A 14,358-nucleotide genomic window follows, 5' to 3' on the forward strand; every position below is an offset into this window, starting at 1 on the left:
GTTTGCCATGCTTAATTGCCTACTAGTCTTGTGTTGTGGGGTGAAATAACAACCATGTGGACTGTGTACAAGAACAACTATTGTCTGAGAAGCTGAAAATAGACCAGTTGATCAATTTACCACTTGTAACTCTAACATTAGGGTAGGTATTTTCAGGGATGGCCTTCTTCTGTTCTGAAGTTTTGTACCATTATTATGTCTTGAGGTAAAGTGTAGATTGTGAAAAGGTAAAATGCAGAGTATGGAGCTCTCTGTCCTCCAACAAAATCTTGAGAAACTGAAGCAACTTTTTATTTCCTGATTTTCATTCTGGTCAGATTTTCATGGGCTCTGGGCCCATTGCTTCTCTCTGCTATTTATTACTGTGGGATACAGTAATTTTCCCTAAGTGTATGCAGAGCATGTGTCTGCTTAGCTTTCTATGCTGGAAATACATATTTCTAATACTGTGTTGAATTTTATGACTGTGTTGGAAAAGGATAATATAGAATAGTTTCCTGAAATAATCTTTCAAGATCCAAATCTTCCATGCTGGCCTCTTTGCAGGGATTTCCTTCTCATTGAAATGTTTCTCTATCCACCTGTCTCCACTTCTTCCCCTGAGAAGAAAAAGAGTGTTATCAAATAGAAGGAAGAACTTTTCTGTTTGCTTATTACTGCCAGGGCATTGCCTTGTATGCTTCTTGAGCTTAGTAGTCAACACTGACTGTGCTTTAAATTCCTTTTTCTTGCACCTTAAACAGTGAAGTCTGTATTATACCCAGGATTTCAAAGCCCTTAGATTCTGATTTTCAAGAACAATAAAACTAATTCAGAGGTTGGTCCATTGCTCACTTGCTTCAAAACCTTAACCAGCAGAATGAAAATTGACTCTCCATAATGGGAGCCACCGGTATATGTACTGCTCCCCTTGGGATGCACGCAAGGTGACAGACCTGAAGTCTCTTGGTTACAGCAGGCTCTTTATTGTAGGTGCATTGAACTCGTGGTGCCTGCTGTGCCACAACCATTAGCATAGGTCAGTCAGGTGCAGGAAGGGCAGGGAACATGTGAAATTAGCAGACATGTCCCACTGGATATGTTCTTCTTCGCTCTGCCAGCTAACAACACGATGTCTGCAGGGGTAAGGACTGTCACAGTGACTGTGCTGGAAACGGCTTTTGGTTGCATGCAGGATTTGCAGATATAAGCTAACAGAGAACTTTGCACTGATAATTGATTACTGGAGGTGCTCTTTGGTGAAAAAGCAAATACATTCTTGCCTATTTTACTAAAACAACTTGACCTGGCATCCTGTTACAGGCCACAAACTTCCATGTTCAAACCATTGCACATGCTATTTTCAGTACTGCATCTTGTGCCCGTAAACAAGAGGGGCTGAGTCTACGTGTGAAAATTAGATTTGAGGTTGGATGTGTGTACATGAGATTTTTTAACATCTGAATTTCCCAGTTCCACACATGTACTAGTTGTTTGAGACCTATGCCTAATGTCATAGGCATTAGGAGTACCTTTTTTTTTTTTTTTTAAATTTGGCCTGACAAGCTCAGGATGTTTTCATACTGCTTTTTTTATATTTCATTCACACCTAAGACATCCTGAATGTTTACGAGTGGTGCAGAGTGAAGTGAGTGCTAATGTGTCGTGTCTCAGCTTAAACGGAACTTTGCCTTCTCCCAGATGTGTTGCTAGCATCAGCGCTGATTTAGATTATCTGTCCTGGCAGCCAACACTTAGCCCATGAACTTTAGCAGTAGATGAATATTGGGGCTAATAACCCCACAATTTAATGCTTGCCAGCTGTTCTGTTTGATTGCCAGTGCTCAGACAATGCACTTATGCTTGTCTTGTCAAATGGAGCATGATTTTGCCGATACCCTAATTACATTGTTCCAACAAAATACTCTTTTTTGTAGCTGCCTGAGGACATAAAGATGAATGAATATAGCAAATACTACTTAATAACTCTTAGAGTGTTGGAATAGGATAGTTGCTACAAAATCCCTGTCTGATAGTTACTTTTAGTTATATGCAAAATGAAGTATAACAATCCCCAATAAGAGTCCAAAACTTTTGAGGAAACTTTTACATCATGGTTTTGTTCAAAATGGCAAAATTAGTTTCAAATTTTTCAATATAAAACTAGTGAAAACAGAAGAAAAATTGGTTAAAATGCTAATTCAGTTGTTCTGTGCAATTACAAGTTGTTTTCACCTGTTTTAAATTTTTCCTACTTTGCAGGTCTATTACTATAATTTGAATTTTTTGTAATGAGAAAAGTTTTTTTTTTATTAAAAAAGTAATTTCATCCTTTTTTGACAGAAAAATAGTTAAAACTCATTTTTCTATGCTCTAGTTGAAGGAAAATAAAAGTTATCATAAACTGTCTTTTAATTTTTAGAAGTTGTTAGTTTATCCTTTTGAGAAACTAGAGTCTAACACTGCATTTTTATTTCAGCCAAAACTACAGTAAAAACAGTGACATATTTTTCTTGACATATAATTGATTTAGAACTGCAGGATGTGGCTGTTTGGAAGGAAAAATAAGAAAGTGTAGCTATTTCACTAGTTAGAAAGAGTAAAGAAAGACCATTTTGTATGAAAGTCTCAGAGGGAAATCCAAAGCTAATGAAAATTTCTCAGGTTGCAATGTCCTTTCTTTCTTTTTTTTTTAGATTGCAAACATCTCAAACCATTTACAAGAGATGTGGCAGACAGCGACTGCTCGGCTTATAAGCACCCCTCAAAAGAGGGAAAACATAAAAACACTCTTAGGCTGGCCTAGAAAAGGTGAACTAAAATTCTTTCTTTCCCCCTTATGCCTAGGCAGTCTGCGAGAAGAATGCTAATCACTGGTCCCTAGCAGCGTATCCTGATTTCTGATCACTTATATCAAAGAAAAATCCTCATTTCAGAGAGAAAGCAAGACTGTGTGAAAGTAGAGAATACCACACCGCATCTTAAAAAAAGGTAAGGAAATGTATTTCTGCTGATCCTTTAGCAAGGATGTAAGTGATGTCTTCGTTTAACAATTCATTAAGTTGAAGGCAGAAGTCAAAATGTAGATAATAATTGAATACTAAAGTACTTATTTTAACCTACGTGTTCTAACTTATAAACAGAAAGAAGTGCTTTTTCATATTAAAGGAAGAATGTAATGTATGTGTTACTGTAGTTAGAACTATTTTTTACGTAGCTTTTGTGTATGTTTTGGAAAAAAAGAAAACAAGTACTGCACATAACAGTAAATATTTTCTTTCATTTCAGCCACTGCAGTTATTCTTAGTCATGCAAAGATTTATGTAGTCTCTAGTCTACCAAGCAACTCTTGTTTTGCCAAGACAGATATACAGAGTGTTTGTAGAATGCTGCCGCTGGGAATTAGTGCTAAGTAATAGTCTTGCATTTAGGCTTTTATCAGAACAGATCTGCACTGTTTTCCTTTCTGCCAGGTTTTGGATTGATTGGTTATTTGTAAAATATTTACAACTCGACTTCTTTAGACGCTTCAGTTCTAACAATTATTGGAAGAAACTGAGAACAGTTAAAGCATACTGTATTGTGCATGTTTCCTCTGAAAGTCGAATGACAGCAGCATTTTTTTTTTTTTTGGCCTGGGAGGAATGTTGGAATTGCAAATGATAGGTAGTAATTTCTTTCTAGAGCCCCATTCTAGAATGTGGTCCCAGGGCAAACGAGTTCGTCAATGACTTCATCTGCGAATACCCTACTCTACACTGCATTTCTATAAAACTGGGTTCAGTGTCTATCTAACGTAGAAATGATGTCTTTGCTTTTACACAGAACGATATGGTTCTGTTACTCAAAGTTATTTACGTGGTTTAGAGCACCTGTCCTGCCTAACCAATATCACCCTGTAAATTAACAGACAATTACCTAAACATCCTCCCTTACTTGTGACTGTCTTGCCAAATGTACGTTTGACTGGTGTGTTATGTGGCAAGAGAATGAATGACAGGTAGATATTCACAACTCTTCTGAAATGATCAGCTGGAATGCATTGCCATGTTGTTAAGAAAAAAAGGTTCTATTTTCTTGAGGTGAGCGTAGTCATGAGGATGTTTTTCTATCACAAAAACCTACTACACCTCAGCTGAAAGTACACGGGTGTTTTTGAAATACCAATTTGTGAGATGTTGTCTGTTAATGTATTATGGGTAGGATATGTTCTTATTTTTTTAAAGCAGGAAGACAAAAAGTGTGCTGCCACCAATGGACAGTGCTCTGTGAATGCAGGATACTTCCCACCTGCTCTCTCAACCTCATGTTTCCATGACACTTGTGTGTAAGGATTATAGATTCTGAGCTATCTTCTGTTTCCTTTTAACAGACTTCATTTTTGCATGGAATGTGGCAGTTTTCAAATAGCACATTTTTTACTTTGCCAAGTAAAATAGAATACCCATTGGCTTGAAATACAAATATTCAAAGAGCAGTCTATCAGAGTGGTCAGTTGCAATATCTTCTCCAGATTGGCTAATATGAATTTCATAAATAAAGTATGCAAGACATATATTTCTGTATAGTATTTGCATATTATTTTTCTTCCAGGAGAATTAAAGCTGTTTATTTTCCTATTTATACCAGTGTTTTTTCATAACGCACCTCCATATCCTGTTGTTAGAGTATTCTGCTTTTTGCTGCAGAAAACGTGACTAAAACTTTAATGGGAAATAATTTGTACTATGAGTAGAGATCTGGCTTTATCTATAAGATTCTCTTTGTTGCAAATAATTTGTAAATGTTGTGTTAGTCAAATTTTGAACAACTTTACTGAAGTCTAATATTTTATTTTTTCTAATACATACATATTTTTCTAGCTCATTCTACCATTTCATATTTTCTAGGTTAAAATGCTTACAGCTTCAGATTCATATTTATTGGTGACCCTATCCTGCTTCTCCAGAGGCTTCAGTTTTCCTTTAAGGCATACTTTTTGTTTTCATTCTTCAAAAAAGCAGAAGAACAGGAAAACCTTTGTTATTTTATATTCTGTTAAGGTTTCTGATTTCATTTGCATCATATAAAGCTGTTTTTCCTGCTCTGTTCCATTAATTTCTTGTTTTCCTTCTTTTGCCTCTCTTGTTCTTTATGTTTACCCAATGCAGGTTTCTTTCTTACAGTAACTGATGACTATGGGTATATTTGATTGTGTTCTTTCAGTCACTTTAGTGGAAGTACAAACTGCAAGGATTTTATGAAATGAGTCACTATGCAATAACAAGCTATGCAAATAATCTATTTCCTTATTTTAATGAAGAGCTCCTACCAAGAAGAGAGAGACCTTGGTTTAGTCATCATTATGTTGTAGCATTTGTTCATGATTCATTTTCCAGATTTCTACACTTTTTTGTGTGTTATAGTTGCAATAAATTTTAGTGATAATTAGAATAAGTCTCAATGTGAAAAGTCCCTCGATTTGTGAACCCTCTACATATTATTAATGTGAATGAATTGGTTGTCTTCTCAAACTTAATATCACAAAACCAGCCAGGAAGTCTTTCGCTGTAAATGGACTCTGATTTCATGCTCTTCTGCAACTCAGCCTTAGCTTGCTTTCTTGCAGAACAATGTCATGTCCTCATTCTAGCCCAGTGCAGAAGTGACCCCATGCACCAGAGAAAGCTGCTCGTTTAATCTGTGGTTTACTCACTCGGTGCCTCTGTCCATGCAGGGCTGGGACCTGGGGTAATGCGCTCTAGAGCTCAGCTGGGTAGTTCCATGCCCACACCATGTGGGAAAACCACCTAGAAAACTCAGCTGTGCCTACTCCAGCCATGTCTGCCCACTGCATGGCCCTCCCCAACGTGTGTTCCACTTAGAACCAACTTCTTTGTCTCCTTCATGACTGAGGAAGAACAACTGAGAAGATGACCGGCGAATCGCAGCAATCTGAAATTATGTTCACAGTTTCATGGAAAGTATTTTCTGATATGCAATTAACTAATTAGTTCAGAATATCACACTGTCTGCAGAACTGCACAGAACGTTGCAGCAGGAGTTGAAAACTTGGGTGGTTAAAGCCATCTGCTGATCATGGTAGGGCAAGAATTACAGGACTTGCACAGGAAAAACTAAAGATTTTGATGATCTGAAAACTAAGTTGTAACTATAAAATACTTCTTTCACATATTATTTGGGGAATCTACTGATTGTGTATATTTTCTCTCTGTGGCCAACTTAAAGGGAATTGGAGGCTACCAGCTTGTGAGTACAGGTATTTAGTCCTCATCTTTCTAACAGTTGTGAGATCCATGCCTAATATCTACCAGGTTGGCAACCTGTAAGCTTTTGGAAGTTAGGAGGGCTGGGAGTTTTTTATTATTACTGTCAGGGAAGCAGGAGGGCAGTAAATAGATCAGTTATAATGTGGAAGCTACACCTGACAATTTTGGGATCTCCAAGAGTGCCTGGAGAGAGTGAAGTGAATGGCACAAGCTCCTGTACAGAAATTTCCTCTGAAAGGTAATACTGTCATGGTGATGAACAGTGTTATTCTTGATCACCGTGCTTTGAAATAATGGTAAGACAACTATAAATAAAACAACAAATGAATGAAACAAGTTTCCATGTCACATTTTTCATGTTCCTTAAGCCTCTCAATGTATAACTTCACTAGTTAACTTTCACATCTGCTCTGTTTCCCCAGGAAGCTACCCAGTATGCAAAAACTTGTCTTGATAATTTTGTAAGAATAGTTTATTTCTGCTTTTACTTACCTTGGATAAGCTGGATGGTATATCTATGTTAAAATCAGAGGAGTACTTACATTCAGTCTCTAGATGCCTATATGTTTTTGGGGCTTCGTACTTAATACAGATTTTAGAAAAATTAATATAATAGCTAATAAGATATAATAGCTAATAAGATAATATAAGAGCTATTTTTTTGTGAAATGATTTGATTGAAGTAGTATTGCTTGGTTCTAATTAAATATGTTTCTTTATTTTAACTACCAAGTTATAACTGGAATTGAGGTTTTTGTTCCTAGTTAGATTCAATAGTTCCAAGCAAGATTTTCATGCTCACCAGAAGTATTTTGGAGCAGCTTATATCTCAAAATGGGCCCCAAATGGTGAAGCTTGACTGGTTCTTGAGTTCTTTCAATGTGTTCAAAATTTCTTATGTCAAGTTAATTTTTTTCACAAGGCCAGGAGCCATGTTTGCAAAATTTAGATCAGTTTCTGTTTGGATTTTTATTTTTGTGGTGCTGGTGATGACAGGAGTGTATGCAATTAATCCACGTTTAGTTAATCTGTAGGTTACATTCTTTTGATTTCTTCTATGCTGAATTCTGAGAGAATATCAATTAAGAGTACTATAGGCAAAATTATCTGAGGGCAAAATGTGATTTATGCTTCCTCTAGTACTTTTAGAACCGGGACAATGGAAGGATTCTCTATAGATATTTTTGTATTGCTGTCCCTATATTAGAGTTTTAAAGTTCAAATTTGCATCTTAAGAGTACTCAGGAATTCAAGTTTGTAGGTTTGGGACAGGCAAAAACTGACTCAAATCCTGATCTGACTTTGCTAAAGTGTTGTTTGTGTTTGTTGGTGATGTCCTTCCTTAAGTGTCCAGCAGTGGCTAAATAATCTTAGAAGCCCTAATACAGGAAAAGCTAATCACATGCTTAATTTTAATATGATTTAGTGCTTCCTTGAGCTGGAAGTTCACTACAGCCCTGGGCTTTAGTGGATGACTAGGAGAGAGAGAGGTAAAGCTCTCTGGGAAATTCTAAAAGGAAAAGACACCCATGTAGATATCAGAGCTAATTATGATACAGCATGTTAAATTCAGTACTGGCAATGGACTGACTATCTGCTCTGTACTCAAAGATTTGAAATTCCCTGTGGCCTTCCTTCCCTCCATCTGAATGAATCTCTCAGCTGAAATGCAGCACAGAGACTTACACAGCTTTTAAAATCTGCCCATGCATACTTTGCTATTTTTACTTCATGTTTCACTCCACTCCCTGATCTTCCTGGAGATCTGCAGTGTCCTGAACAGGCAGTAGGTAGAGGTGTCTTCAAGACAAGGTCCTTCAGCTCCATCATCTTTATCACTGAGTAGAAAGGGGAACTGAAATTTTCTGTCATGGTTGGATAATGTTTGCCACTGCAGGGTCCTGCTGAGGTTGCTAATTTTTCTTGATATAACTCAGGATAAAACAATGTCATACAGTGCAGTTTTGTATCTTACTCTTTTTCCATATTACATATGTTAATGTCTAAAAGTAAGACTTCTTCCCCCATAAATAATGGTTCTGGAGATGAAGAAACGTATTAAAAATATTTAACCTATATGTGAGTTTCACTAAAAAAATCTCCAAGGCCTTTTAAGCTGTTGTTTAATCTGCCTATATGTTTTACAGAAGGACAAATGCTATAATTTTTAATGGCTATCTTAGATCTGGAAGATATAATGTGCCATTATAATACTTTTACTGCCTGTGTTACACAGGAGTGTCTTTTATTGAGCCTGTTAATGTGGTTGTTTACTCCTTGGTGAAACAAAGTATGGAAAACATGCAACCAGAGAATATAATTGAAAGAAGATAATTTTCTCTAAAAAAGTTTCTTTGTGCTTCTACAGCATGTAGCCAATACAGTGCTTTATACTATAATACTGTATATTATATTATATTATATTATATTATATTATATTATATTATATCTCTATTTGTTTATTGTGTTAAATAGAAATACTGCAAATATTATTTAAAATATTCATTATATAAATATATAATACTATTAGTTGTTTCCATTAGTAATCAGAGGAACGAATACAGACAGTAAGACAGAAAACATGTTCTGCACAATGTGACTTTCTTATTACAGGGCTCTGCGAGGTGTTACTTACTGGTGCTGCTGCACTTTGTTATGAAGCACAGCTATGATTTTCACGTAGTAAAGATTTCATAATGTAACGACTCTTTTACCCTCACAATACTGCTACTGGATAGTTCCAAAGAAGCCTAAAATGTAAGATATTTTACTGCAAGAACAGTGATTTAAAAATATGGAAATCTTAAACTTGTGTTTGATGATTGCAAAATCTCAGTGGTTATATAAATGTGTTGTGCTATACTTCTTGTTTCAGTAACATTTGAAAAAAAACCCAACCAAACAAAAAAAACCCCACCAAAAAACATGTCTGCAGCCGAAAGGGATACTAACCAAAATATTCACTCTGAGGTACTGGGTATTGATGATTCAGGTACTGTAAAAATAAACTGGTTTTTTTGGTTGTAAATTAAAGAGGCAGAACACATTTTCATCTTATTTACAGAGGAAGCCTCTTCCTTCCTCATAAATTACTGCAAGGAAACTGCTTATGCCTGTGTCTGAAAATTGTAGAGTTGACCAGGCTGGTCTTGCAGCTTCTTCTTACTACAGATGGGTCTCCCAGTATCTTTCTTACATGGTCTGGAGCATATTTGATCGCTTGGGCTAGCAAGTTCCAAGTATTTGTATAGCAAGTCTATGTTACAGTTTTTTAGAGCAGGATACGATTTAGTGTTTTTTCTCTTGCTTCCCTTACTTATTTTCTTTTTCACGCTATTTCAAGCTGTAGCGATGTTCAGCTTAATTCTAGTACTCCACGAATGAAATAGTCTTAGAAATTGGCTCTAAGAAGCAACACTATGTTCAGTCGATTTTGTCTTTCCTCTTTTAAGTGTAGGACTGTTCATTTCATTATCTTTCTGAGTACTTTGTAAGGTGAATGTTCTTGCACTTCATGTCTGTCTCCAGTTGTTTAATATACTTTATTGAGAAACTTTTCCTGATATTGAATCTAAACCTTCTCTGGCAACATTTTGTCCTAGAAAACACTTAGTGCCTCCTAAACAACCCTACTCTTTTCATTCTTCTATAGTCTCGCAGCAAAAATCAACAAAGTTTAGTACTGAAAGACAAAACTATCTTTAAGGATTCAAAATATAATCATTTCTATTCCCAAACTTATGGGATTTCCTCTGTTAAGCTATAAAAAGAAAGCTGCCATAAGGAAATCTCCAGTGGTGGAAAGAAATTATGGAGAACTAGATCATAAGGAAAACAATTCTTTCAAGTTCCAGTTCAGGAAGTTGCTTCAGGATAAATTAAACTGACTTCCTCAGTTGGGGTTTTGGTGTCTTAGTTGCGTACATCATTAGTGAAAACAATACCATCAGTATATTTTACTTCTGCTGAAGTGTTATTAAATAGGCTGAAGACATCTTACTTACTTTCCCTAGTCATGATCCCAGCTGCTCTCATGGAAACTAGAACCTTTCCAAGGAAACTGGCCCAGAAATTTTAGAATTAACAGAACAAGATTTGTAATCTATATCATCTAAGTAAAAGGCAAGCAAGATGATCCAAGATCATTCCACCAATAGTGTTTCTCATATTAGTGCAACAGAACAGACCCAGGCTATTGACCTTTTTTATGAGTGCTTGACTTTGTTGATGGCAGCAGGGTATATAAATAGTAGAAAGATCTTTTGGGGGAAAGACTTTGTTGTTTGTATTAAAATAGATGGTTGAGCTAACTACAGAATGGGTGTGGGGATTTTTAGATGCCTTTCCCTTTAGATGCAATTTCTCCTTATGGTTTTAAGAAGCTTGGAAGAGCTGTGCAATGGTAGGTCTTAGAAGTTAAAATAGTGCTGAAAGTTGCCCCCAGAAAAGTCATCATACAAGCTCATGAACTGCCAGTTTTCTTCTAATTTCATGGCCTTGACTTCAGAAAGCCCCAAATCCACGAGGCAGTGATTTTAATCTTTATTTAGGATTCACATGTAGCTAATCTTGTTTAAATCCCCTCTGCCTCCTCCTTATTTTCCTCCCCTTTCTTTTCCTTCTGTCAGCTCTTCATTCTCATCAGTTTGCCTTAAAGGCCCAGGGTGGATGAGTCAGTGATTCCAATCTGTATCTGCTTAGATACCAATTCCCTTTTAGGGATAGCAATATCATGTTTTAGCTCAGTAGGTAGTCATGCTTTTTGAGTGATTTTGACATCTAGAACTTTATTTTCTTAGATATTGACTGCTGCACTTCTTTCTCTCAGAAAAGCAAGGTCTCTGGGGTCTTTTTAAAAACAAACAAAACAAACCCAGCTCTTGACTGCACAGATGTTACCAGTCCAATGAAGATTCAGCCTGGTTTAATCTTGTGCTCTCATCAGTTGTTCATTCATCTTTGGTCACCTGAACATCTACCTCCTCGCCTTCCTGCCTCACACAAATCCTCTCCTCCTCTGCGCTCCCAGGGGGCTCCTAACACCGGCACTGCCAGACCATGCAGCACTGACAGTTTGGTGGGAAGCTAATACTGTATCTCTCCCTTGCTAAATAAAGAAGAAACTGCAGGTACCTGGAATAAGAAGGGCTGAAAAGCCAAAATATCTGGTGAGAAGGAGATTCTGTGCTGTCACCACAGCAGCATTTGAGTGCTGGGGCAGGCACAAGATGCTTCTGAAGCACTGTAAATGCCACAACTGCTGTATGCTCTGGAGATTAGGGGTTATCTCACTTGCAGGGAGTGAGAAGGGAGGGAACACTTTTCTCCCTCCTTAATCCTGTCTTCATCTATAAAGCCAGGAGAAAGCTGGAAGGGTAACACATGATGGTATTGGTCCGTGTTTATTTTTTCTAAACGGCCAGAGTATTGAAAATGCTTCTGTCTCTTTAAAATGGTGTGGTATTTTGTGCTGTGACTATTACAGAACGTGAAGTTATTTGAGTGAACAGAATAACTTCATGTGTGTTGAGGTGTGAGGTGACCTCATTATTCCTAAATCTGTTCTGTTTTGTAGCACTTCTTATTCCACTCTACTCTTTCAGCTGCTCGAGTGTTTTTATTTCTGCACTGATTGTGTAACAATTTTTTTGAAATGTCGAAGTCACGACAACATAAGTTGGTTAGTTGAGCCAACCTGGTAGAAATTTAGCTGCTCATAGATAAGACAATACTGGAGCAAGACTAAACAGGGTTTGTGGCTTAATAAGATAAGAAGCAACACTTGCCAGGTTTTACTTTGGTGAAAGGGTGTTGATTAACACACGAGATGCTTCTTTCCAACCGAGAGTTCTGGTCAGGGCAAAGGTGTGCAAGCAAAGGCAAAAAGATGATTTTTTAATATCTTTACAAGAAGATTGTCTTTTCCTGAATTAGGGCTTCAGAGAGGTGTTGTGTTGTAAAACTCTGGTAAACTGTCATTCCCTGTTTGCCTTCAGAAGAGCATGTTGTGGGAAGTGCTGGTAGGCACTCAGCCATCAGTGCTCGTTCCGGGGCAGATGTATACGTCACCAGGGAGACTCTGCTCCCTTCAACCCTTTGTGGTTTTGCTGCTGCTAAGGACCTTGCTGTTGGGACTGTTTATCTGGAAATGGGGCACCTGACCACTCGCAAGGAAACGAAATATTATTTCTCAAAGTTCACTCAGTGGGCACCAGGCAGCCCTGCTGGTCATTACCAAGTAGAGTTTGTTTGAAGAAGTAGATTAGAGGTGGATGACTGTACATACCATTGCAAATGCCATGTATTGTCAATTTTCTTATGCTTCTTATGTCAAATTTCTTAACTTGAGAGTTTTTCCGTTTGGACCTCCAGCATTTAAGGGACAAATGAGAGACAAGATTCCGACTATGTTGCCTGAGAGCTCTCTTTATTGCCTCCTGAGTAGTTCCCGTGGGACACGTTTTGTCTAAATAATGCATCCCATCTTTTTTATCATTAACCACCCTTCAGAAACTCCCTGGATTTCAGTTAAGTGGTTTTTGCCTGGTTCATTGTCTGCCACGCTTCTTTTACTTGATTTCTCTTACTAGTTTAAATATTCTCCACTGACTGCATGTAGCCTGGAGCACTTGAATGAGTTGGTAATCTGTGGGGTTTTTAACCAGCAGGTAAGTTTTCTGACCAAGCATGTTTCCTGAGTTAACAGTCTGGTGTTTGTGCCAAATTTATGGTTGCAATAACCTCTAGTATCTACAATTACATATGACAAGGTTTTAGCAATCTCACTGCCTCAATTTCCTGTCACAACCATAATAGGTTGTCCTGGTTTGGCCTAAACCAGGCCGATTTTCCTTTCAGTGATTTTTCCTTTCAGCTAAGTCTCCTCTAAGTAACTGCACTTTCTGAAACTAACTGCATGTTTTTGCAGACAGTGTCTGCTTCCAGGACTGATAACGCTCGAAGTTTGTAGTTATCACTGAGGCACCGGTAGGGATGTTGTGCAGAAAGGCTCTTGCTGTACTTAGTCTTAGAGAAACCAAGGTCACTGCTGAATTCCTCACTGCTTACGAGTGAAGAGCCGAAGGGGGGTCGCAGCTGCAGGGGGGAGCAGACAGGGCAGGTGACCCAAAATTGACCAACGAGGGTATTCCATCCCACACACGTCATTCTCAGTATAAAGCGGGGGGGATCACGAGGGTCTCGCTCTTTCTGCTATGGCCGGTGTCCAAGGAGGACTCCGTCTGTTTTCCTGCTGCCCCCGATCCCGATCCGTGCATCCCTGAATCCAGCTCTCGACCGTCGCTAGGCCCAGCCTGGGCCTTCCCGGAGCCTGCCCTGCAGTGCCGGTGGTGACGTGGCTGACTTCAGGGGAGCTCAATCTTGGTTTTGTATATATATTTGTATATATTTGATTATTTCTATTATTGTTATTATACTCTTTTTCATTATTATAGTTTATTAAAACTGTTTTAACTTTCCAACACAGAAGTCTCTCTCCCTTTTCCCTTTCCCTTTCCCTCTGGGGGGTGGGGGGGGGATAACAGAGAGCATCTGCCGCAGGTTTAATAGCCGGCCCAGCTTTAAACCGTGACAGATTTATTGGAAAGACTAGTCAAGTGCAGTAGTGGGAAGGGGGGAAAGAGAGAACGAGGAGATCAATCTGTAACTGACTGTGAACAATCAATTGAGATACCCCACTGCCTTCGGACCAGCCCGGCTAGCCCGTGGGGCTCGGCTAGCTCAGTCGGTAGAGCATGAGACTCTTAATCTCAGGGTCGTGGGTTCGAGCCCCACGTTGGGCGCCAATAAATCTGTCATGAAAAAGAGTATAATAACAATAATAGAAATAATCAAATATATACAAATATATATACAAAACCAAGATTGAGCTCCCCTGAAGTCAGCCACGTCACCACCGGCACTGCAGGGCAGGCTCCGGGAAGGCCCAGGCTGGGCCTAGCGACGGTCGAGAGCTGGATTCACGGATGCACGGATCAGGATCGGGGGCAGCAGGAAAACAGACGGAGTCCTCCTTGGACACCGGCCATAGCAGAAAGAGAGCGAGACCCTCGTGATCCCCCCGCTTTATACTGAGAATGACGTGTATGGG

General features: G+C 38.4%; 1 non-coding gene across 1 annotated transcript; it reads left to right on the top strand.

Annotated features, from left to right (window-relative positions):
- Nucleotides 1–13,977: 13,977 nt before the first annotated feature.
- Nucleotides 13,978–14,050, top strand: TRNAK-CUU (transfer RNA lysine (anticodon CUU)). Its single transcript has one exon. It is a non-coding gene; the product is annotated as a tRNA-Lys (tRNA).
- Nucleotides 14,051–14,358: the final 308 nt, after the last annotated feature.

Source organism: Nyctibius grandis, chromosome 6, assembly GCF_013368605.1.
Source record: "Nyctibius grandis isolate bNycGra1 chromosome 6, bNycGra1.pri, whole genome shotgun sequence".
Taxonomy (NCBI): domain Eukaryota; kingdom Metazoa; phylum Chordata; class Aves; order Nyctibiiformes; family Nyctibiidae; genus Nyctibius; species Nyctibius grandis.